The sequence below is a fragment of the Ictidomys tridecemlineatus genome, unplaced genomic scaffold (genome assembly GCF_052094955.1).
Source record: "Ictidomys tridecemlineatus isolate mIctTri1 unplaced genomic scaffold, mIctTri1.hap1 Scaffold_63, whole genome shotgun sequence".
NCBI lineage: Eukaryota > Metazoa > Chordata > Mammalia > Rodentia > Sciuridae > Ictidomys > Ictidomys tridecemlineatus.
Genome location: NW_027524348.1, coordinates 135,645 through 158,892, shown reverse-complemented (window position 1 = coordinate 158,892; position 23,248 = coordinate 135,645). Strand labels below are relative to the sequence as shown.

Genomic DNA, 23,248 nt, shown 5'->3' with positions numbered 1-23,248 from the left:
TTATTTTAAATCTTTAAATCAGTGTGGCCTGAAGTCTGGAAATTGGATATTCTACATAAAATGTTTTGAATTAAAGTGTGTCCCATCTATTCTTATGGGACAGAGTAATTGGGCATTCCTAAACAAAACTTAGTCCCCCTATTGAAAGAATTCCTCCACGCAAGACACTTCGCTGAGGAGAGTTCCACTTTATTACAAAAGGCTGTGGGCTTATATAGATCTAAGGAGAGATGGCAGGGCTTAGGTAAATGACGGCTCACTCGTTTATTGGTAAGTTCCTCCAGATGTCAGTTCCGGAGCCCACGAAATTAGTTCTTATTGGGGCTAAGGTTTCCTGCCAGAGAGATTTGAAATTGACGCCAGCGTGAGAGTTCACACTGGTGGGAACTTTTCGCACCAGTGAAAAAAGGGGAAAATAGGAAGAGAAGGTCCTTAGGCGCCATGTTGGCTTTTTTTTTTTTCCTGGGGTGCAGCTGCCATTATACTTTTTCCCAACACCTATCAGTTGTCAGGAACAATGAATTTTTATTTTCTGTTGTGTAAAATCCACCAGTCAACCAAACCAAAAACATAAAAGTTATTTTTGTGTGTCATTTAAACTGGTAATTTTATTTTTGCACTATTTCAATGTTTATCACATTCTTTCCATTATCTTCCTCACCATTGCTACTGTCTTAAATTTCCTGCTCCATCTCTCACTTTGTTTATGAATATGTTAGAATGGTAAGTCTCCTTAGCTCTTTTTCTGTTCCTTTGCCTAATGACTGACTATTCTCTACATTGCAATCAGTTATTTCTTTATAAAGCTAGTTACTCACTTGGTCAAAATCATTCATCAGCCACCCACTGCCTCGAGAATGAAGTGTAACTTCCTTAGTTTCCTTTATGAGTCACTATGCCCCTGCCCTTATTTTGTTATTTTAATACTAGAAATTCTATTTTAGTTTATGAAACAATGTAGCTCTATGGTCCCATTAGTATGACTTTGCTAATTATATTGCTTACAATGCTTGTTCCTCTTGCCCACTTAGTGAGGCCCTAAGCAACTTAGCTCTGTTTCTAAATAAAATATAAAATAATAAAATATAAAATCCAGTGGGGCTTAACCCAGTGGCTTAACCACTGGATTCAATTCCTGGTACCAAAAAAAGGAGGGGTGGGGACCTTTGATCAATATACTATCATGTCATACTTACTATTCTTTTTATACTTTTTAGGACAGTGGTGATTGTCCCCTTCCCATGCCTGGACCACAGTGGAAAAAGTTTCGATCAAATTTTTGAGAATTTATTGGAGTCCTGATTCGACAGTGTCAATATAGCATTATTTATGATGAGTATATGATGGATACAGTAATATCCCTTTTGACTGGTTTGTCAGACTCCCAAGTCAGAGCTTTTAGGCATACAAGTACCCTTGCTGGTAAGTTACCAACATGTTCTTTCTTTTCCATTTGGTTTGTTAAGTATATTTTATTTCAGTTAAGCCTTCTTTAGAGCAAATATTAATTTAATACCAGTGTTCTGGAAAATAACATTCTGCCAAATTCATCTCAGTGATTTGTGTTATCTGTTAGGGTAAAGTTTAAGCCTATTTGCTTATCTGGCATCTGATAACCTTAAAAATAAAAATGTGTCAGTAAATTTCTTTCTGAATGTGTTTTCCTACATCTTTATATTTTACAACCAAAATATTTTAAGAGGTAACTATGCCATATTCTTTGGTAAACCCAATTAATGATAGTGGAAATTCCAAATTGGCATTGTTTTTTCCTCTACTTAATTACATTGCTTTATGGCTTATTGTTTTATTGCAAATATTTTAAACAATTCTATCTAGTATAAAACAGATATTCTTTCTGTAACTAATGCTTTGCTAACTTAAACATATCTAGACCTAATGTCTCTAATATCAGTTCATTCAAGTACTAATATCAGTTCATTCAGATAATATGAAAAACTGATAAGTTTTTACCTTTGCTTTCTTCATTTAGAATTATTATTAACTTGTCAGCCAAGTATATTCATTCTTTTGTTTTCCCAAAAGATAATTTTATTAATTGAGTAATTGTCTGTTTTGCCTCTACTACTTTAACTGTGCTTACCTAAAATGACTGTTCCTTTTCATTCATGTATGGAATGTGCATGTGAGAGCACATGTGTATATATAAACATATTTCAATATTCCCAACTTACATCTTTTTGTAGCAGTAACTTTGTGTATCTTCCATCTTAATTTTTACCATGACAAACCAGATTTAGGTTAACTACATACATTTCATCTTGCATTTAAATTTTAGTATTTCATTTATTTAAAACATTGTTTCTCAAACCTCAGCATGCATAAGAATCATCTAAAGACATGTAGAAACAGATTATTGGGCCTCACCCTCAGGATTTAACAAGTTTCTAAATGATGTTGATCCTGGTGGTTTGGGAACAATATGCTACAAATGCCTGATTAAATATTGTGTTGTTTTCTGGCTTGACCTATTACCCAATTCCAGTATGATAATATTATCTGGAGTTATTTGAGATAATCCATTCATTTTTTCCAATTTTCTTTTTATTTATTTATTTTTTGTTCTATACAGCTATGATTAGTGTTCTACAGTTTTATGCCAAACAAATATGAAACGATTTATTTTCTTTTACCATTGTCTTTTTTCTCATTGTTAAGAGGAGAGGGAGATGTTTTACCTAGTTTTATCTTTATATAAAAGGTAAAATAGAAATATCATTTATTGTTAAATATTTCTGTACTGAACATAAAGCAAACACAGTTTATTCTGTTTTGAGAATATCCTCCTCTTCATTATTAGGAAGAGAAATGTTTTTTACGTAGTTATATATTTTTTAAAATATAATTAAAATGTTTATTCAGTAAGTTGTGTGATACTACACATTGCTCTCTAATTTCATGGCCTTTAATATCTTCTGCATATGTCTGCTTTTTCTTTTTTTTTTTTGTTTTCTATTTTCTTTTTATCTTACTTCTCTCTGTGTACAGTAATGCCCAATTACCTGGTTGTCAGATGCATAAAGACTTCAGTGATTTGAAATATACACAACTTAAACATAAGGTAGAAATTGCTTCTAAAAAGCCAAAGTTGCTGTCATAAAAAATTAATGCACTTGCCTTCAAAAAGAAGTTATTATCTATTTTCTTAAAGTCAGGAGAGAAGGAGAAGCAACAAATTGAAGATTAACCTTAGATACTGTTCTGCTGGTAGTGTTTTGAAATGACAATTCACAAAAAAGACAGAAAGGTTAGTTTATAGATCTTATGTTTCAGAGCAATCTGGGGCTCTTCTTTAGCAGTAGACTACCTCTCTTGAATCCAGAAAACTTTGTGCCACACAACTATTTAAGAACAGAATTTGGGCACCTTGGTGCATGCCTCTAATCCCAGTGACTTGGCCGGCCTGAAGCAGGAGGATGGAAATTTCACGGACAGCCCAGACACTTAAATAAGACCCTGTCTCAAAATAAAAAGGATGAGTATGTAGCTCAGTGATAAAGAACCCTTGGGTTCTAGTCCCTAGTACTGAGGGGTAAAAAAGGGAAAAGAGAAAGAGTATTGTATTATAGAAATATGCAGGATATTTTCACTTTTAAAATATTGACTTGGGACTAGGGATATATATTTCAGTGGTAGAGGGCATGATTAGGCACAATTCCCTGTCTTCAGTTCCGGAACCAAAAATAGCATGTTGTCTTAATTCTTTGAACAACACACTTTAATTCATTTGCATTTGTCCTTCGATGCCATGTAAATGATGTATTTCTGTATTTTAACTACATTTATTATGATGATTCATTTTAGTTCTTCTTTCTGTTGACTCATTTTCACTATCCCTTTGGTTGCTTATATCTGCTAATTTTGTATATTTTCATTATGGCTTTTCTTCTGTTTAAGTTGAGTAGCTTCCTTCGAGTTCTTTGTTGTCTCTTTTCCCATTATTTACTTGTGTTCATGATAGCTCTTAAAATTGCTTTATGAATGCCTTTTTGTTTTCACCCAAACTCTTAAAAATTTCATCATGTAGATTATTTGCATTTGAAATTGTTTTTCAAAATCAAATATTGAAAAGTGGAAGTTATCAACATTGTTTATACTGATTTTTTTAAAACTTAGAACCTATTTTTCAGTCATTCTCTAAATTTGTTTCAAAATAGTACTTTAATTCCCATATGTCTATATTAATCATCATATCTTCTGAAGCTCAGTTGAATAAAATGTGTGAGACATATCAATCACCTTTCTTTCAACAAAGCACAGAGGGCTTGCTGAGAACTTAATTCTAGGTTGGACAATAATTATCCATATTGTCAAGGATTTTTTTTTCTCATCTTTGTCCTCTTTTTTTTATGGTATGTATTGAGGCATAGATTAAAAGATAATCATTTTTATTCACTTTGCAGGACAAGTCTTAGGGACTAGATAAAATGGGCAGGAACATTTAATCCTCTGCTTCAAAGACTATGTGCATGGACAGTTACAAAGCAGTTATGGCCAGATATGATTATCGGCTTTGGAATAAAATGCTCCTTGACATTGCTTATATCTTAGCTGAGAAGAGAGAGAATCAGGTTAGTTATTTTGTAGGGTACAGATGTGATGAGTTCCATAGCTTCATAAGTTACTAGAGTGATCTTATCAGTAGTACTTTTAATCTGTTTTCCAAATATCCCACTTTCTTATTATGAATTAACTAATGTGTCCCTATTATCAGTGTTTATGCATTGAGTTAAACTGTATACTACATTTTTGTTAAAAGTTTTCAACATTCTGTAGTTCTTCAGGTCTGTTATCCCAGTTTATAAGTATTCTAACTTTTCATTGGAGGTAAAGTCTTTTTGGAGTACTTTTATTATTAAATTGAAACAGGCTGATAACAGTTACATTTTATTTCCTACTTTCCTTATTTTTCTTTTCTATTAATTGAAAATTTAAAGTATAGTGTTTTATTTGCTTGACCTGTTACATAAAGAAGGCTCACATTGCAGTACAGTTTTTATTAACTCTTAATCCTCAGAACTAAGTACCCTTATAATAGCTCTCAGTTGGACATATTAGAACAGTTTGTGGATTTAACTTACCTAAGAAACATTTTCTTACACTAATTCTGGTGGATTTATAGTCTGAGACTGGGAACATTTTCCCCCAATTTGATGAAGTTTTTATACTTTAGGAGAAAGTTTTTTTTTTTTTAAACATGGTCATGAATAAATAGGACTTTCTTTGATTTAGCACTTTGTTTGGAATTATGAAAATAATGGTTTCTTCCAAGAATCTTTTTCAGAATTATAGTTATCTCATTTTTAAGCAACTGCTTTTAAACTGTATGTCAATACTTCAGAACTTGTTCACTTCAAATTTTTGTTAGATGGCAGTTTTCAGAATGAGCAACATTGGTTTAACTTTATTTTTCATTATTTTCTCACCTATGTAATTTTCTAATGATGTTGCAGATAGTATTAATCTAATACTGGCTAGCTACCTCTCACTTTTAAGGTGAAGATGCTTATTTGAACAAAGGAGAATAAAGAATTAAGTATCTGTATTAATAATGAAGTAATTGATTCTGTTTTAATTTTTTCCAAATTGAGTTTGGGAAAAATTTTAAAATGTGGTCAAGATCATTATATAAGGGCAGTCTTGATAAATGGTTTCAAGATAAATTTCAAGATAAAACTCTTGAAGGATTAAATATTTCTTTATACTTTATTGTTTGACACTATTATGTTAACTTGTGGTTGATTTTATATTTGCATATGGTTTATTATTTATTAACATTTCTTAGCATCTCTAAACTTTTTCTGTGAAGAAAGACATTATGTATGTGAAATTGCTTTATTTATTAATAGTAGGGTGAAAATCATTTTGCTTTAGAATATTGACATTTCTTTTCTTTGGCTTTTAGTTGCTGAAACCATATATTAGTGATTGATAGAATGGGTTTTGGAGCCAAACTTTCTGGATTCCCATTTCTCTGTGCCTTTTACTAGTTGGATAATCTTAACCTACCTGGTCTCATTTTCTTCAAATGCAAAGTGGGAAAGATAATGACAGTTACTTCTTTCTAAAAGAGATTAAGAGAGTTTGGAATGGTGTCTGGAATTTAGTAAGTTGCAGCTCTTACTCTATAATGACAAGAGGGCTAATAGTATTTGTCTGTGTTCATACAGAATGTTTGAATACCTACTTATAGTAATAATAGACATGGCTAATGGGGAAATCAGGGAAAAAAGACAAGTTAGTGAATTTAGAAAAATTGCTGTTAAGGAATATTAATATGATGCATTTTCATTTTACTTACCTATTGATTCTCAGAACCCATATTCTATTTATTAAATTCACTAAGTATTTTATAATTCTTAAACAGACAGATTATTTCTGTTTTTTATGGTTAGGATTTGAAAAGTTTAGTACAATCTGTCATCATCAAAAAAAGAGACCATAGAGTATAAATAATTTCTCTTTTAATTTTTGTCTTTATATTTAAATTTTCCTACTCATTTTTAAGTGTTTCTTAAAAAGTACAAGTTTTCATTGCCTTGTACTTTTATCCCTTCTGTTATTTTACTTTATCATTCATCTTTCTCACCCATACTACAGGTATAAAACTTTAATTCAAGTTTCTAATATTTGTTAATCATTACCTTGTAGTATTTTGGGGTTAATATACAGTTGGCCAAAACCACAAATACCTCCACATCATATAATTATATCTGTAAAAGAAAAGTATGACTTTAAAATTTTAATATCTTTTTTGAGTCTAGAGTAATTTAAAATTTTTTCTTTTTGTTGGTTTTTACATTCCTTTTGTTTTTTTTAACAGTTCTGAAAATCGGCTTTATTTTAGAAACCAGTTTCTTAAAATAAACCTTGTTTTTAAAAATCACTTTACAAACATTTTGTATCTTGTATTTATTAACTTAGTGACTTAAGTTAAATAGAATCAAGGAAATAAAATAAGTGTTAAATTTATTTAACAAGAATTTTAATGTGCTTTTAATTTTTTTAAATCATAACCTTATTTGCTACAATTGTACTGTCCCTCAATTTATATAAATTTTCTGTTTTTCCTGTTGTTTGGATCCTTTATCTTTTAGATCCCCTATTATATTTTTTCCCCTTAATTTAGTCTCCTTTTCTGGTATAGGATATTATCTGATACATTTATGAATAAAAGGATATCAGGGAAGTAAATATTTGAGATTTTGCATGTTTACAAAATATGGATTTGGCCTCTTATTTAATAGTTGACTGCAATTTAGATTTAAATATTACAAATTATTTTCTTCAGAATTTGTCTCTATCTTCCAGTATTGCTCCTGAGAAGTTCTTCGCTATTAAGATTTCAAGGGCTAGGATTGTGGCTAAGTGAGAGAATGCTTGCCTAGCATGTGTGAGGCACTAGGTTCGGTTCTCAGCACCACATATAAATAAATAAGATAAAGGTTCATCAACAACTTTACAAATAAATAATTAATTAAAATATTTCAAGCCTCTCTCCTTCCCTCCCTCCCTCCATTCCTCCCTTCCTTCCTTCCTCCCTTCCTTCCTTCCTCCCTTCCTTCCCTCCCTCCCTCCCTCCCTATTGAACTCGGTGGGGGGGGGCACTTAACCACTAAGCCACATCCTTAACCCTTTTAATTTTTTTATTTTGAGACAGCATCTCACTAAGTTGCTGAGGCTGGACTCAAACTTGGAATCCTCCTGTCTCAGTCTTCCAGTCACTGGGATAACAGTCTTGAGCTGCTCTGCCAAGTAATGACCCTGTTTCTTGTCTTTAGAAACTTTTACATTTTGCTACTTGTTCCTAGTATTCTGAAATTTTACGGTGCTATACTCTGGTGTATGTTTTTTCCAGATTGGTGGGTATCATTGTGGGGTTGTCTAGTGGTAAACTAATGTTTTCATTATAGGTCCTCAGATGTTGGCTTTGGTAATTTTTTTTTCTCCTGTAAAAGATCAGCTTCTTTGCAGAAGCATGTATAATGGCTGTCTTGACATTTTGGAGTTGGGTAGGGTGAGGAAGTGCTTGACATTCTGCACATCACATATAATTGTTAATGTGAATCACATATGTGTGTGTGTGTGTATGTATGCATATGTATATATACGATGATTCCAAATCTCTGGTTTATTTTCCTCAAGAAATAAATGTCTGGACTTCCAAAATAAGTATGTGGTAGAAAAATTGCCAGGCTGCCTAGGTTTGGTGAGGACATGGGAATTTAATTGCATATTTTACAGACTATATCACTTTCCATCTTCTGTGGAACAGATGCAGTCTGTTTCTGCATTTTACAGAGCAAAATGGCTTTTTGTTTCACAGATAATAGCTGTCATGATTTTTCTACCTCTTTCTTTGATTTGAATGTTCCCTCCTCGTCTCCTTGCTATTCATATATTTGTGATTTGAGACTGCAGGTATTTTCTGGATTCTTTGAAGATGAAAAATCTTTTCTCCTTCCTATTTTGCTTCAAATTTAAAGGGATAAAGGGATTAGTTAAATCTTTTTTTTAAATAGTTTTTTAGTTGTAGATGGATAGGATACTTTTATTTGCTTGCTTATTTCTTTGGTTTTTTTGTTTGTTTTTATGTGGGTGCATCTCAGTGCCTCATGGATGCTAGGCAAGTGCTCTACCCTGAGCCACAACCCCAGTCCCAATTAGTTAAATCTTTATCATTTGAAAATGATGAAGTTTATCATAGCCCCCTTTTAACCTAAGCTTTTTATAGTAAGGCTTATGCAAAATTAAGTATTATCAACCCTCTCTTAATAATCTAATGTGTCCCATTATCAAACATTTTTAGACACTAGATATAGTAACATGTGCCTATAGTCCCCTCCCCACTTTGGAAGATCACTTGAACCTATGAGTTTTAGACCAGCCAGGGCAGTGTAGTGTTTTTTTTTCTGTTTTCCTACTCATCTACTGTTTTTCTTCTGTTTGGTCCTGAAATACTTTTACACAGTATTTTTTTAAATTTTTTATTTGTTTTAATTAGTTATACATGATAGTAGAATGCATTTATGCACTTTGATATCTATAGATGGGATATAATTTTTTCATTTTTCTGAGTGTTCATGTTATAGAATCATATTGATCATGCAGTCACATACATACATAAAGTAATAATGACTGTTTCATTCCATTATCTTTCCTATCCCTAAATCCCCTTTCCTCCCCTTTTTTCGATTCCCTCTACCTAGTCTAAGGTAACATTCTTCTTTTATTGTGAATTAGCATCTTTATATTAGAGAAAACATTTGGCCTGTGGTTTTTTCGGATTGGCTTATTTCACTTAGCATGATATTCTCCAACTCCATCTATTTACTAGCAAATGTCATAATTTCATTCTTCTTTAAAGCTGAGTAATATCCCATTGGGTATATATACCCCTTTTTTAATCCATTCATCTATTGAAGGACACCTAGGTTGGTTCCATAGTTTAGCTATTGAGAATTGAGCTTCTTTATACATAGAGTGGCTGCATTACTATAATATGTTGATTTTAAGTCCTTTGGGTATAAACCGAGGAGTGGGATAGCTGGGTCAAATGGTGGCTCCTTTCCAAGTTTTCTGAGGACTCTCCATACCACTTTCCATAGTGGTTGCACCAATTTGCAGTTCCATCCCAGTATTTTTATTATTCTTCACACAATATCTATCTCTTTTTTCCTTTCATTATTTATTATAATCACATCCTTCTTTATACCCTCAATTTCTTGCCTCTGTCTCCCTTTGTCATACTCCCTAGAAAACCCTGTATCACCATATGCACCACACTTGCATCAGAGTACCTGAAAATGACTGGGGAGGAAACCTAACTATAATGGCTGGATTTTCTGTTAATCTGTCAATGGAACCTTTTTAATGCTGCCTAGTAAACCCTATGATATTTCATTCTAGAGTTATTTGCACTTCCTTACAAGGTTATGCCTTACCTCAAAACTATAAAACCTCCTGTCTTGTCTTCACACTTAGTTGATTATCTTGTTCTTTAATGGAAACAATCAGAATAGGATTATTCAAGGATTAAACCTACCTGTCTGGCTACAATAGTTGTAATATCTATATGTTCTGTCTTTTCTCTTACTACAATGCCCTCTAAGGCCAGTCCTTATATTTGTACAATGAATCTAATCCCCGTTCACTTTAGAACATTGTTTTTCAGATTGTTCTCTCTCTCTTTTCTGACTTCAATTTGTCCCCTGGGATTAGATAAGTCTTATCATTATGCTAACATGCTGTAATGGCTCCCATCTTTTAGCAGATGATACTTTGGAGATAGGAGCCTGATCACTTTACCTTGTTAGTCACTATGTAGTATATATCTATTTTTTCTTCTTGTTTCTTTTCTCTTTAATAAATGGGGATTGAACCTAGAGGCACTACTGAGTTCTTTTTCAATCCCCAGTTCTTATTTTTTTTATTTTTAGACAGGGTCTCACCAAGTTGCGGAGGATCTTGCTAAGTTGCTGTAACTGGCTTCAAACTTGAATTCCTCCTGCCTCAGGCTTCTGAGTCCTTTAAATTACAGATATTCACTACCATTCCTAGCTAATCCGTGTCTAGATAGAGACAGCAAGAGATTTAAGGTGATAAAGCTGTAGAAATAATGCAAGTATACTGGTTATTTCAAACATCTATTGCATAATGAGAGAAAGGATAGATAATAACCAGGATTTTAAAACAGTTGGAAATGTTCATTCCAAATAAAATAGCCAGTTTTTCAATTTATGTTTTTTACTGTCTTTTCTCCTCCCACCAGCTACAAGAAAACCAGGACGAAATCGAAAATATGATGAACTCTATTTTTAAGGGCATATTTGTTCATAGATACCGGTAAGGGATTTTTAAAGTCATTTAGAAAGTTTTTACCTTAGATAATTATTGCTTATTTGTAACAGACTAACTGTGAAGCCATAATACTCTACTAATTATTACTTTTGTTTTCTGGAAAACAACTGTGGCTGTAAATGCTATGTAAATGACATGTGGAGAATATGCACTTATTACTGCCACATTCTTCCAAACTCAGACTGTCTACTGTTGGAGGCAGCCTATGGACTTGGCATTTGTACTAATAGAATATTTATGTGATTATTAAATTAATGTAGCCTTAATAAGATATGTTTTTCACATTTGAAAAAAATTAAATGCTTTACTTCTTGATCTGTGTTACTTACTTTCTTGTTTAATGATCAAATTAATGACTAATCTTTTTTAAACATGTCTGTTAAGAAGAAAAAGGACAAGAATAAGAAAGGAATTGTTAGTGAAATATTTTTTGTCATACTACATTACGAATGAGTTTATTTTGTCTTTCTGTGAAGTCATAAAACTTTGAAAATACTACATTATATAAGCATATTTGACATAAATTAATAGATTGTATGTGTACCTATATTTCTGTTACTTAGATGCAGTATATGTATAGGTAGATACACTCCAATAGAAGCACTGTTTTCAGATGGATTTGAAACTGTAGTTGATAAATTCATATAAAGCAGTAGTTTAACATAAGAAATTTTGTGTGTAGGTGTGTGTTTATATATAACTTTGAGATTTTAGCAGAATTTAAACATTTTAACTCAAAAGTATATAAATACCTTTTGAAACAGGACCAAGGCCTTAGTTTTAGTATGGATTCTCTGGTTAGATCTTTATATCCTCTTTTTTGCATAAACCTTGCATATAATCCAATACTGACCCATTTATTTGAAACAACAAAAAAAGAGCTTACATGTATGTGGCATGCAGTCATGTAGTCTTTTGTTCTTTGTGAATGTATAATTGAGGTAAAACTGCACATTTAATTGTATAATTGAATGAGTTTTGACATATTATGTACCTGAAAAGCCACAAGATAAATAATAAGTCCATCAACCTTAGAAGATTTTTCTTGGCACTTTGTAGTTCCTCCCTATCTACTTTCTCAGCACTTTACCCTTGCATCATCCTGTTCTGCTATTTGATTCATGGTTCTCTTTTAGACTTTTGCAGAAATAGAATTATGCAATATATATTTCTCATTAGTCTGGCTTTTTGTCTAAAAAAATTAGTCTTTCACCATTAAATGTATTGTTTACTGTAAGGTTTTCATAGATGCCATCTATTAGACTGACGAAGTTTGTTTGTTTCTGTTCTTCAGAAAGTTTTAATTCAGAATGTACATTGGATTTTATGAGTTGCTTTTCTGCATCTGGAGATCATTGTGTAATATTCTTTTTGAACATTGTTAATGTGATGAACTGAGTTGTTTGACTTTCATATGTTTACATTTATTCATGGGTCAAAACCCACAGTCATGTTGTAGTTTTTTCTTTTTATTTTTTAATATTATTGAATGTGATTTGCTAGAATTTTCCCAAGAAGTTTTGCATCTTCAAAATATATTAATCTCTCTTTATTTTAATGGATGTATCTGACTACTTTAGGTATAAAGATAACAACACTGAACTTGTAGATTGGTTTGCATTCTGAGCTATTTGTCCTTACCCCCATGCTACCTTCTTTGAGTAGCATTTGAGTAAGATTTTTTTTTTAAATGAAGTAACTTTTTTTTCTATAGCTTTATTTTATTCATTTATTTTTTATGTGATGTTAAGGATAGAACCCAGGGCCTCACATGTGCTAGGCAAATACTCTACCACTGAACCACAGCCACAGCCCTTGAGTAATATTTTTAAATTAGGTAATATAGTATTTCTACTTTGTTCTTCCTTTTCAAAGTTGTTTTGAGTATTATAGGTCCTTTGCAGAATACAAATTTGGGGATAAACTTGTCCTATTTTACACAATAGCTTCTGAAGTTTTCATATGAATTGTAATGAATCAATTCTTTTCTAATCGTTTTCATATTTTATCTTGTAACTGCGATTTTATTATTTTGTGTTAGATTGTTCCCTGCTATTACACAAAAATACAGTTTTTAAAATTTGTACAAAGTAATTTTATCCTAGCAGTTTTGGTCAGGGTGTGGTGAGTTTTGTTTTATTCTGTTTTTTTTTTTTAGGTTGTTTAGAACTTTTCTACATGTGAGATACGGTCATTTTTGAATAAAGAGAGTTTTACTTTTTGCTCCTGTTATCTCTTCATTCTTTTCTTTAAAAGTATCTTTACTTCTAATTGATGCATCGTAATTATACAAACTTATGGAGTATAATCTGACACTTAATACATGTGCACAAATGTAGATAATGTCAGGGTAATTAGCTTCTCTGTCACTTAAGGCATTTATTATTTCTTTGTGGTAGGAATATTTGAAATTTTCTCTACTACCTATTTTGAAATATTTTCAGTTAATTGTTGTGAACTATAGTTAGGCTGTTGTGTTGTAAAACATTAGGAGTTATTTTTCCTGTCCAGCTGTACCCTTCTACCTGTTAATAATTCACTCTCTGTCTTCTTTTCCCCATGTCCTACTCAGGCTCTGGTAACCACCATTTTCTTCTCCAGTTCTTTGAGATCCAAATTTTGTTCTATATATGTCGAAGAACATATTCTTTCTGAGCCTGACTTGCTTCACTTAACATAATGTCTTCTACTTCATCTCTCGTCTCACAATGGACAAGCTTTCATCCTTTTGATGACTGAATAATATTTCATTGTATCTACATATCACATTTTCATTATCTATTCTTTTGTCAGTAGGTGCCTAGGTTGATCCTTTATTGGCCATTTTTTTACTGTCTTTGTGAAAAAGTCTGTGTCTTTCAGTCTTTTGAAAACTGAATTGTTTTTGTCTTGAGTTTTTGATTAACTGGTATATTCTAAATATTAGTCCCTTGTCAGATACATGGCTTGCAGATATTTTCTCTATTCTGTCAGTTATGTCTTCATTATTTTGATGGGTTTCAGTATCATAAAGAAGTTTTAGTTTATGATAATCCAATTTATCACATATTTTGTTTCCTGTGTTTGTGAATTGATAGCAAAAAATATCTTTTCCCAGACCAATGTACTGAAACATTTCTCTATATTTTCATCTAGTAGTTGTATAGATACGGGTCTTACATTTAATTTTTTTATCATTTTTTTGTAGTTTATTTTTTATATATGGTGAAAGATGGGGATCTAGTTTTCATCTTGTGGATATTCAGTATATATCCAGTTTTTCTGGAACAGTTCAAGGAAGAAACTTTCCATTCCTCAATGTACACTATGGGTACCTTATCCCAAACTGTCCACTGTTATTTGTGGATTTATCTCTAGGAACTCAATTCTTTTGTACTCTATGTTAACACCATGTTGTTTTGGTTACTATATCTTTGTAGTATCTTTTGAAGTCAGGTATTATAATACCTTCAGCTTTTTTTGCTCAGGACTGCTTTGGCTATTTGGCACCTTTTGTGATTGCATAAAACTTTTAGTTATGTTCTGAGAAAACATATTTGCTTTGTTAGGAATAATATTGAATTTGTAGATTGATTTGAGTACTGTGGATATTTTAATAATAAAGATTTTTTTACTCCATGAACAGGAAGTGTCTTTCTATTTACTTTTGTCCTCTTCAATTTATTTCATCAGCATTTTGTTATGTTTGTTGTAGAGATTAGTCATTTGTTTAAACTTATTCCTAGGTATTTTATTTTTACTTCTTTTCACTTAAGTTTGTAGGTATTGCAAATGGGACTATTTTATTGATTAGTTTTTTAGCAATTTTGTTTTTGGCATATTTAAATAAAAAAGCTACTGATTTTTGCTAATTGTTATATCCTACAACCTTAATGAAATGTATTCTTTTTAACAGTTCAGAAGAATCTTCAGTTTTTTCTATATATCAAATCATGTCCTCTATAAACAAAAATAATTTACTTTCTTCTTTCCTATTTGGGTGCCCTTTATTTCTTTCTCTTGCTTTATTCCTCTGCCTAAGATTTCCAATATTATGTTGAATGAGAACAGTGACAATAGACATCATTATCTTTTCCTTCATCTTAGAGGTAATGATGTCAGCTTTTACCTATTCAGAGTATTGGTTACAATTTTGTCACATGTGGGCTTCATTATCTCAAAGTACATTTCTTCTTTATCTAATTTTTTGAGAGTTTTTATCACAAAGGAACATTGAATTTTATTGAATACAGTTTTTCTATCCACTGACATAATTAGATGATTTTGTCCTTTCTTCTATTAATGTATTACTGTGCTAAGTTTATTATTTTGAACCTCCTTGTATCCCTGGGATAAATTTAATTTGATCATGGCACAGGATCTTTTTAATGTACTTTTGTGTTTGATTTGCTAACATAGTTTTGAGAATTATTGCATATTTGTTCATCAGGGATATTGATCTGTAATGATCTGGGTTTTGGGGGGAGAGCAGGGGGGGCAGGGATCAGAGAGAGAACTCGCAGCAGTTGATCACAGAGCCACATCCCCAGCCCTATTTCGTATTTTATTTAGACACAGGGTCTCACTGAGTTGCTTAATGCCTCAGCCTCCTGGGCCACTCGGATTACAGATATACACCACCGCGCCTGGCTATAGTCTGTTTTTGCTATTGTTTGTTTTTGCCTGGTTTATTTATCAGGGTAATGCTATCTTAACAGAGTAAGTTTTCAGGGGTTTCCTCCTTTTCATTTCTTTAAAGTATTTAGAGGAGAACCGGCATTATTCCTTCTTTAAATATTTGGCAGAATTCAGGCATGAAGCCATCTCATCCTAGGTATTTCTTCTTTGGTAAATTTTTATATTACTGGTTATTGATCACTTCTGATTTTTGTCATTGTGATTCAACTTTGTTAGGTCATATGTATCCAGAAATTTATACTTTTCTTCTAGGTTTTTCAATTTATTCCTGTATAGTTATACATCATAATCCTTAATGATTCTTTGCATTTGTATTTCCTGATGTTATTTACTTGGGTCTTCTGTTTCTTTTTTGTTGTTCCTATTGTTGTTTAGTTAGTCTATATAGTAAAGATTAGTCAGTTTTGTTTATCTTTTAAAAAATCCCTTTTTTATTAATCTTTTGTATTTTTTAAGGCTCTATTTTATTTATTTTTGCTCAATCTTTGTTATTTTTTTTCTTCTACTAACTTGGGGTTTGGTTAATTCTTTTCTAGTTCTTTAATTTACATCCTTAATTTGTTTTTGTGAAATCTTATTTTTCTAATGTAAGTACTTGCTACTATAAAAATTACCTATTTGTTCTGCTTTTACCATATTGTCATAAGTTTTAGAACATTATTTTTATATGTTTGCAAGAAATTTTTAAATTTCCCTATTGGTTAATGAAGAGAATATTTTCTAATATGCATGTATTTCTATAGTCAATGTCTAAAATTCTTACTGTTTTTCTAGTTATATTTCATTGTTTTCAGAGGAAGATACATGCTTTGGCTTCATTTTTTTCAAATTTGTTGAGACTTATTTTGTGACCTAACATGCCTGTCCTGTGCTCATCATTCAGTATTGCATTATTCAGTCTCCATGTATTTATATATTTTCTGTAGTTTTCTTGGCCAATGAATTTATTTTGTTATAATCTGATATGATGCAAAGAATTATTTTAGTTTTTGAAAAATGTTTTCAAAGACTTGTTTTGTGTCCTAAAATAGGGTTTACCTTGGAGAACATTTCATGAGCATCTGAAAAGATAGCATATTCAGCTGTTGTTGGATGAAATATTCTGTAGATGTCCCTAAGTCCATTTGATCTATAGTAGGTTTTATTTGTGTAGTGTCTTTATGATGTATCTATTGGAGAATTATATTGAAGTTACCATGATTGTTGTATTGGAATTTATCTGAGTCTTACTGTCAAATATTGTTTATTTTGTCTCATTCAGTGCATAGGTATTTGGGGGATAATATTTTCAATCTTTATTTTTTCTTGTTGGACTTTTTTCTCTACCAGTGATCTTTTTAGCCACTTTTTTTTTTGGATTAAAATTTGTTTCTTTCTGATGTGAGAGTTACCACCCCTGCTTCTTTCAGGCTCCATCTGCATTAAATATAATTTTCCATCTTTTCATTTTCAGTCTGTGAATGACTAATATACTCTTCTAATGAGATTTATTCCTTTCCGAGATCTCCTTATTAAAACTTCTATCATCTTCTGTGTGTAGAATTTTCTATTTTTCTATAGTATTTGCTTAGTGGTCATGATTTCCTTTAGTTTATTCTTATCACATAATTTTTTTTATTTCTTCTTAGGTTCTGTCACATAATTACTGGAAATAGCAATCTAGGTTTATAATTACATTCTTTCAGGGCTTGAAACAATTTGTTCCAAGCCTTCCTGGCCTTTAGAGTTTTTGCTGAGAGATTTGCTGTCATTGTGACTGGTTTTCCTTTATACATGACCTTGGCATTTCTGTCTTGTAGCATTTAAAAATTCTTTTCTTAGTCTGTATTTTTGGTATATCAGTGTCATGTATCTCTCTTGTTCTATGAGCCTTGTTAGGTCTTTTAATGTCCCATATTTCTTAGATACTCTGCTCATGTAAAGTATTCTCATTAATATTTTCTCTTCAAGGCCTAAAACTTTGTTTTCTACATCACCTAATCTATTAGTAAGAATTTCAAATGACTTTTTTATTTGATTGAGATTTTTATTTCCAAGATTTCTGTTTGGTGCTTTTTATGAATCTGTATCTTTAAATTCAAATGCTCTTTTATAGCCTACCTTTCTTCCTTTAGTTTATTTGATAGATGTTCTTTTACTTCAGTGATCATTTTAACCAATTTTTGAATTTTTAAAAAATATTTGTAGTTGTTGATGGACAATACCTTTATTTTATTTGCTTATTTTTATGCAGTGCTCAGAATCAAATCCAGTGCCTGACACTTGCTAGAGGAGCGCTCTACCACTGAGCTACAACCCCTGTCCAAAAACTTGTTGAATTCTTCATCTGACATTTTCTTGACTTCAGTGTCTATGAAATCAGTTATTGGAGAGGTGTGAATTTTGAAAACTATCTTATTACCTTGTTTCCTCACATTTTTTGTATTTCTGGGTTGATATTTTCACATCTGCTAGGATGATTATCTCTTCCAGTGTTATGTAAGGAACTTTTTAGTGAGCTGTTTCTCTTAATTGTGTGCCCTGAGTTGGGAATATGTCTATGTCAAAACTCACACCCAACATTGATTTTATATTCAGTCCCTCACACTGTTTTGAGAGGAGATACAATCAGCTGTAATCAATTCAGAACAAAGCCATATACTAATAAACCTTCAAAAAATATTCTGAACATGTTCTTCTCAATCTCTTTTATCTAAAAGTGGAAAGTGGAGTAATTCTCTATCATAAGTTAAGAAATTAGGTATTAAAGAAAGTACATTGCTATTAAACTGTGGGGTCATGATGAGAAAAGAGGGAAAGGAAATGGCAGTGGAGAGACAGGAGTAGAAAACACAAAAAGAAAAAGAGGGAGAGAATATAAAGTGAACAAGGGAGAAAGAGGAATGAGTAAATCCATTTAATTCATTAAATATATATATATATATATATATTTATATATATAATTGTGTTAATGAATACAATATTAAATAATAGGGAGAAACCTAGCAAATCAATATAAAAATAATATCTGTGAAATAAAAAACTATTTTTAAATTATTTCTTACTAAACTAATTGAGATGGAGAGATTTCTTATTAGGCCTTCTGGATTTGAATTTCATTGGGTTTTGGCTCAAGGGCATTTTAAGTGGAATAAACCAGGTAAAAAAACATGGTCAGTGTTAAACTTATTCAGAGGTATAAGTTTCCATTCTTTAAGACCTTCACTCTTTATTGCTTCTTTTGCTGTACAGACATTTAGTAGTTTAATATGATACCATTTTTTTTTGCTTTTGTTTCCTATACTATTTCTGTTGTTTTTTGTTTTGTTTTGCTTTGTTTGTGTGTGTGTGTGTGCTTCTTAAAAATATCCTTGGCCATAGCAGTATCCTGAAGGATTTTTCCTGTTTTCTTTTAGTGGTTTCAGAATTTCAGATCTTACATAAATCTTTAGTCTATGTACAGTTGATTTTTGAAATGAGGTCTCATTTTATTCTTCTGCATGTGGATACCCAATTTCCCCAGCATCATTTATTTAAAACACGATTCATTCTCCCATGTGTGTTTTTCAAATCTTTCTCTAAAGTCAGTTGGCTATATATGCTTGTGCTTACTTCTAATATGTTTTGTTCCATTGGTCTATATGTCTCTTTTTTGCCAATCCCAGGATGTTTTCATTACTTTGTAGTATTTGGGGGAAGAGGGGTACTGGGGATTGATCCCAAGTGAAATAGGTAACCACTGAGCCACATCTCCATCCCCTTTTATTGTTTGTTTGTTTGTTTATTTAAAGTTTGAGATAGGATCTTGCTATATTGCTGAGGCTGGCCTTGAACTTGCAGTCCTCCTGCCTTCACCTCCCAAGTCACTGGGATTATAGGCATCTGTCACCATGCCCAGCAGTTTTGTAGTATATTTTGAAGTGAGGTATTAAAATGCCTCCTGTATTTTTGTTTTTTCCCAAGGTTGCTTTGGCTATTGGGGGTATTTTGTGAACCCATATAAATTTTAGTATTTTTTTTTTAAGTTCTGTGAAAAATGTCATTTGTACTTTGGTGTATGGATTGCTGTCTTGACTCTTATTTCAGGTAATTTTGATACTGTTGATGTATAACAGTGCTGCTGAAGGGTGTGTGTGTGTGTGTGTGTGTGTGTGTGTGTGTGTGTGTGTTTAAGGTTGATTTTGTCTCCTTCAACTTGATGAGTTAATTTACTACTTGTAATTGTTTTCTAGCAGAGAGTCTGGATGTTTTTTGTTTTTGTTTTTTAAATATATAAAATCAGGTCATTTGCAAACAGTGACAATTTGATGATGGCTTTCCACTTTGTATGCCCTTTATTTCTTTTTCTTACCTAATTGCTCTGGCTAGGATTTCTAGTACTATGTTGCAAATGTGATGAAAGAATGGGCATCCTTCTCCTTTGCAGTTGTTTATTCTTGATGCATTTCTTTTTTCATGATTTATTGTTAATTTATTTTAATAATGTTTCATTTAATTCTTCAGATAACTTTCCTTTAATTCTTTGGTTATATTTGTTAGAGCCACTTTAAATTGTCTTTAGTAAAGCTGGGCATATTAGCTTAGTGGTAGAGTGCTTACCTAGCATTCTGCTTTTGGTACTGGGGATTGAACATAGGGTTCACTTTACTACTTAGTTCTATCCCCAGCCCTTTTTTCTTATTTTTTTTAATTGTGAGACAGGGTCTCACTATATTACTTAGGGTCTCGGTCTCCTGAGCTTTTAGGATTACAGGCATGTGCCACCACACCCAGTTTGCCTAGCTTTCTTGAGACCTATGTCTCATCAATCCTTATTATGATCAAAAGAGAAGATTCTTGGTATTTGACATGTGGGCCCACAGAGTCCTACAGTGTTTCAGATCCCGAGTATGGGCCATACTTTGCTGTTTTGTTTTTTGTTTTTCTACTGGTGGGGGGGAGCACAGAGCTTTAGCTTTTCCTCCCACTTATTTTCTTATAGAATGTATTCTTTTAAGTTGCCTTCTTCTGTGCTTATGAGTATTTAGTACTTGGATTCCAACAAATCAGCTCCCTGAGCATCAAAGCTGATGGTGTTCATAGGCATGCTCAACCTTGGCAATCTATTCTATCTTAGGATTTTTAAAGAAATCAGTTTCATGCCAGAATGCCATAGGCATCCATTCTTCTTATCCTAAGTTCACTAACTTTTTATAAGTAAATGTTTTTGCCCTTTTTTTCTTAACTGATTTCCAGAGGACCAAAGTTGGGAGTGGGGTTGGTATTGGGTTTTGTTGTTGTTGTTGTTGTTGTTGTTGTTTTTAAAATATATATATATATATATATATATATATATATATATTTACTTGTAGTTGGACACAATATTTTTATTTATTTTTATGTGGTGCTAAGGATCGAACCCAGTGCCTCACACATGCAAGGCAAGCGTTCATCCACTTTGCCACAACCCCATCATCCCTGACCCTGAGCTCTTTTTGATATTTATTTTGAAAAAGGGTCTTGCTTAGTTGCTAAAGCTGGCTTTGAACTTTTGATCCTCTGGCCTCAGTCTTCAGAATCACTTGGATTACAGGAGTGTGCCACCACACCTGGCAACAACCTCCACCTTGTATATGCCCCCTGCAAGGAGTGAAGAAGAATTTTCATTCTTCTGTTACACTACCTTCATGTATGAATATTTTGCCTCTTGGTATGGAAATCTAGGTTAAATTTTGAAGTTCTTTTTTGTGTTTTTATTCTTTAAAGTAAAAGATTCACTGTTTCTATATTGCCTTAATGCCACCTTTAAAAGGAAGTCTCCTGTCATTCTTTTCTTGCATCCTTTGTAGTTAATTTCTTTTTACTTTGGTTACTTTTAGATGTTTCTACTACTGGTTGCTTTTACACTGTTCTGTTATGGTATTCTTTGTTATGTTTGTGATCTTCCTTTTCTTTCTTATTGTCTTTCCTTAACATATTATGGTTTTCTGTAGCTTCTTGAACATGTAGGTACTTTTTTTCATTTTTCTCTTTCCTTTCAGGACTTGTATTTTTTATTGAATGCCTGACATGTTGGGTTTTTCTTTCTGTTTCAGATAGTTTTATATTATTACAAATATTACTTGTACTTTTTTTCTTGGACACAGTTATGTTTAATCTTTTCATACCTACTTTTAAGGTTTGTTAAGTGGACTGGAAGAGCATTTAGTCTAAAGCTAATTTTCTCTCCAGCATTTAGATAATAAATTTTGTACTCTATTCTGTCTCCTGTGAATTATAAGATGTTCCCACCCTGGCCTATCAGAACACAAACTTTCTACCCATGTGTTTTTGCCCCCATGCTCATTTTTTCTGGTCCTTCTTTCTCCATCCTAGGGTGGTTTCTTCACATATGTATGTACTCTCTACTACTCAGCTAAAGAGACCATAGGGTTCTTTTGCTGATTTTTAGAACCTTCTCTTTCTGTTTAGCTGTCCCTTTTGATCCTGCACCTTATATCATATAATCACCTTGGCCTTGCTGAAGTCCCAGCTCCTTCTCCACTCTATTATGTCCCAGCTCTGCTTAGGTTTCCCTGTTTACTATGCTGCCTGGCGTGTATAGAACTGGTCCAATTTTAAGGCTTACCTTGTGTTATCCCTTGTCAGGGATCACTGTCTTTTTATGATTTCCCTGAATCTGTAACACCAAATAAAACAGCATTTACTATTTAATGATTGATTTTTATTGAGTCTTGCCAAAGCTTTCAGCCTATTATTCTCATATAAACAAGAATTCTTTAATTTCATGGTGTTAACTTTAACTGATTTGTATTTTATTTTATCAGACCTTATATCAATTTGTATTAGATCTGTTTTAGCTTACTATTGATATATAAAAATTCAGCCATTCAAAACAAGTGCCAGTATAGTTGACAATATAATCTACCTCCCAGATATGAACAGTATGCTATGGATATCAGCCATTAATTTTCCAGAAGTATCATTCAGGTTTTTTTATTGATAAAAGCATGATGTTACTCTCTAGTGCTGAGAGAAAAAAAGATAGTGACAATGCACTTGAAAGGGTTTGGTCATCATTGACCAGAGGGCTGAGGGAGAGAGAGAGAGGCCGAGGTGGGCTCCCACAGGCTTCTGCCCTGGGATATGGATGTTTATTCCACCACTGAGGATTTCTAAGAGAGAGAAGCTGGTGTGAGGGAGGGAAGACCATAAAGTCACCTTCAGGATGTATTTGATTGTTCCTGGAACAGTTTCTGGCCTGAGGAAGCACTCAAAACATACTGTTAGATGTCCCAGTGAGGGGTCTGTGGAGGAATTGAAAAATTAGGACCTGATTGATATAACCTGAGATCAAGAGAGGACATTTAAAACGTAGGCAAACGAAGACACAGAAAGTTTAGGAAACCTGTTCAATGTTTTCTAGTGAGTCAGTATTAACTGTCCGAACGAAATCTAGCTCAATCCCTTTTTCATTCATTGCTCTGGTCATACAATAATGATGCTTATATTAATTGTTTCATTTCTCCACATAGAGAGAGAAATGTCCTCAGACAACAGCAACACAATAACAATAAGTGACCAAATCATGTTTGGTAGATCTTAGCATCTTCAACCCCAACCCAAACAAGCACAGGTTTGTGAAGAGGTTACCTTTGCTGTCCACTATGTTATACTGCGTTTACTGTGTTACAATAGGATACCAGCTGGCAGCATCTGGTGAGTCAGATAT

The 23,248-nt window shown here is 32.5% G+C and overlaps 1 pseudogene across 1 annotated transcript in view; it reads left to right on the top strand.

Annotated features, from left to right (window-relative positions):
* The first annotated feature begins 1,267 nt into the window (after positions 1 to 1,267).
* Positions 1,268 to 23,248, top strand: part of LOC144374239 (endothelin-converting enzyme 1-like) — a 66,022-nt pseudogene continuing 44,041 nt past the window's right edge. Inside the window, exon 1 of the transcript XR_013433684.1 lies at positions 1,268 to 1,422. The product of XR_013433684.1 is annotated as an endothelin-converting enzyme 1-like (transcript). The remainder of the gene's footprint in view (positions 1,423 to 23,248) is intronic.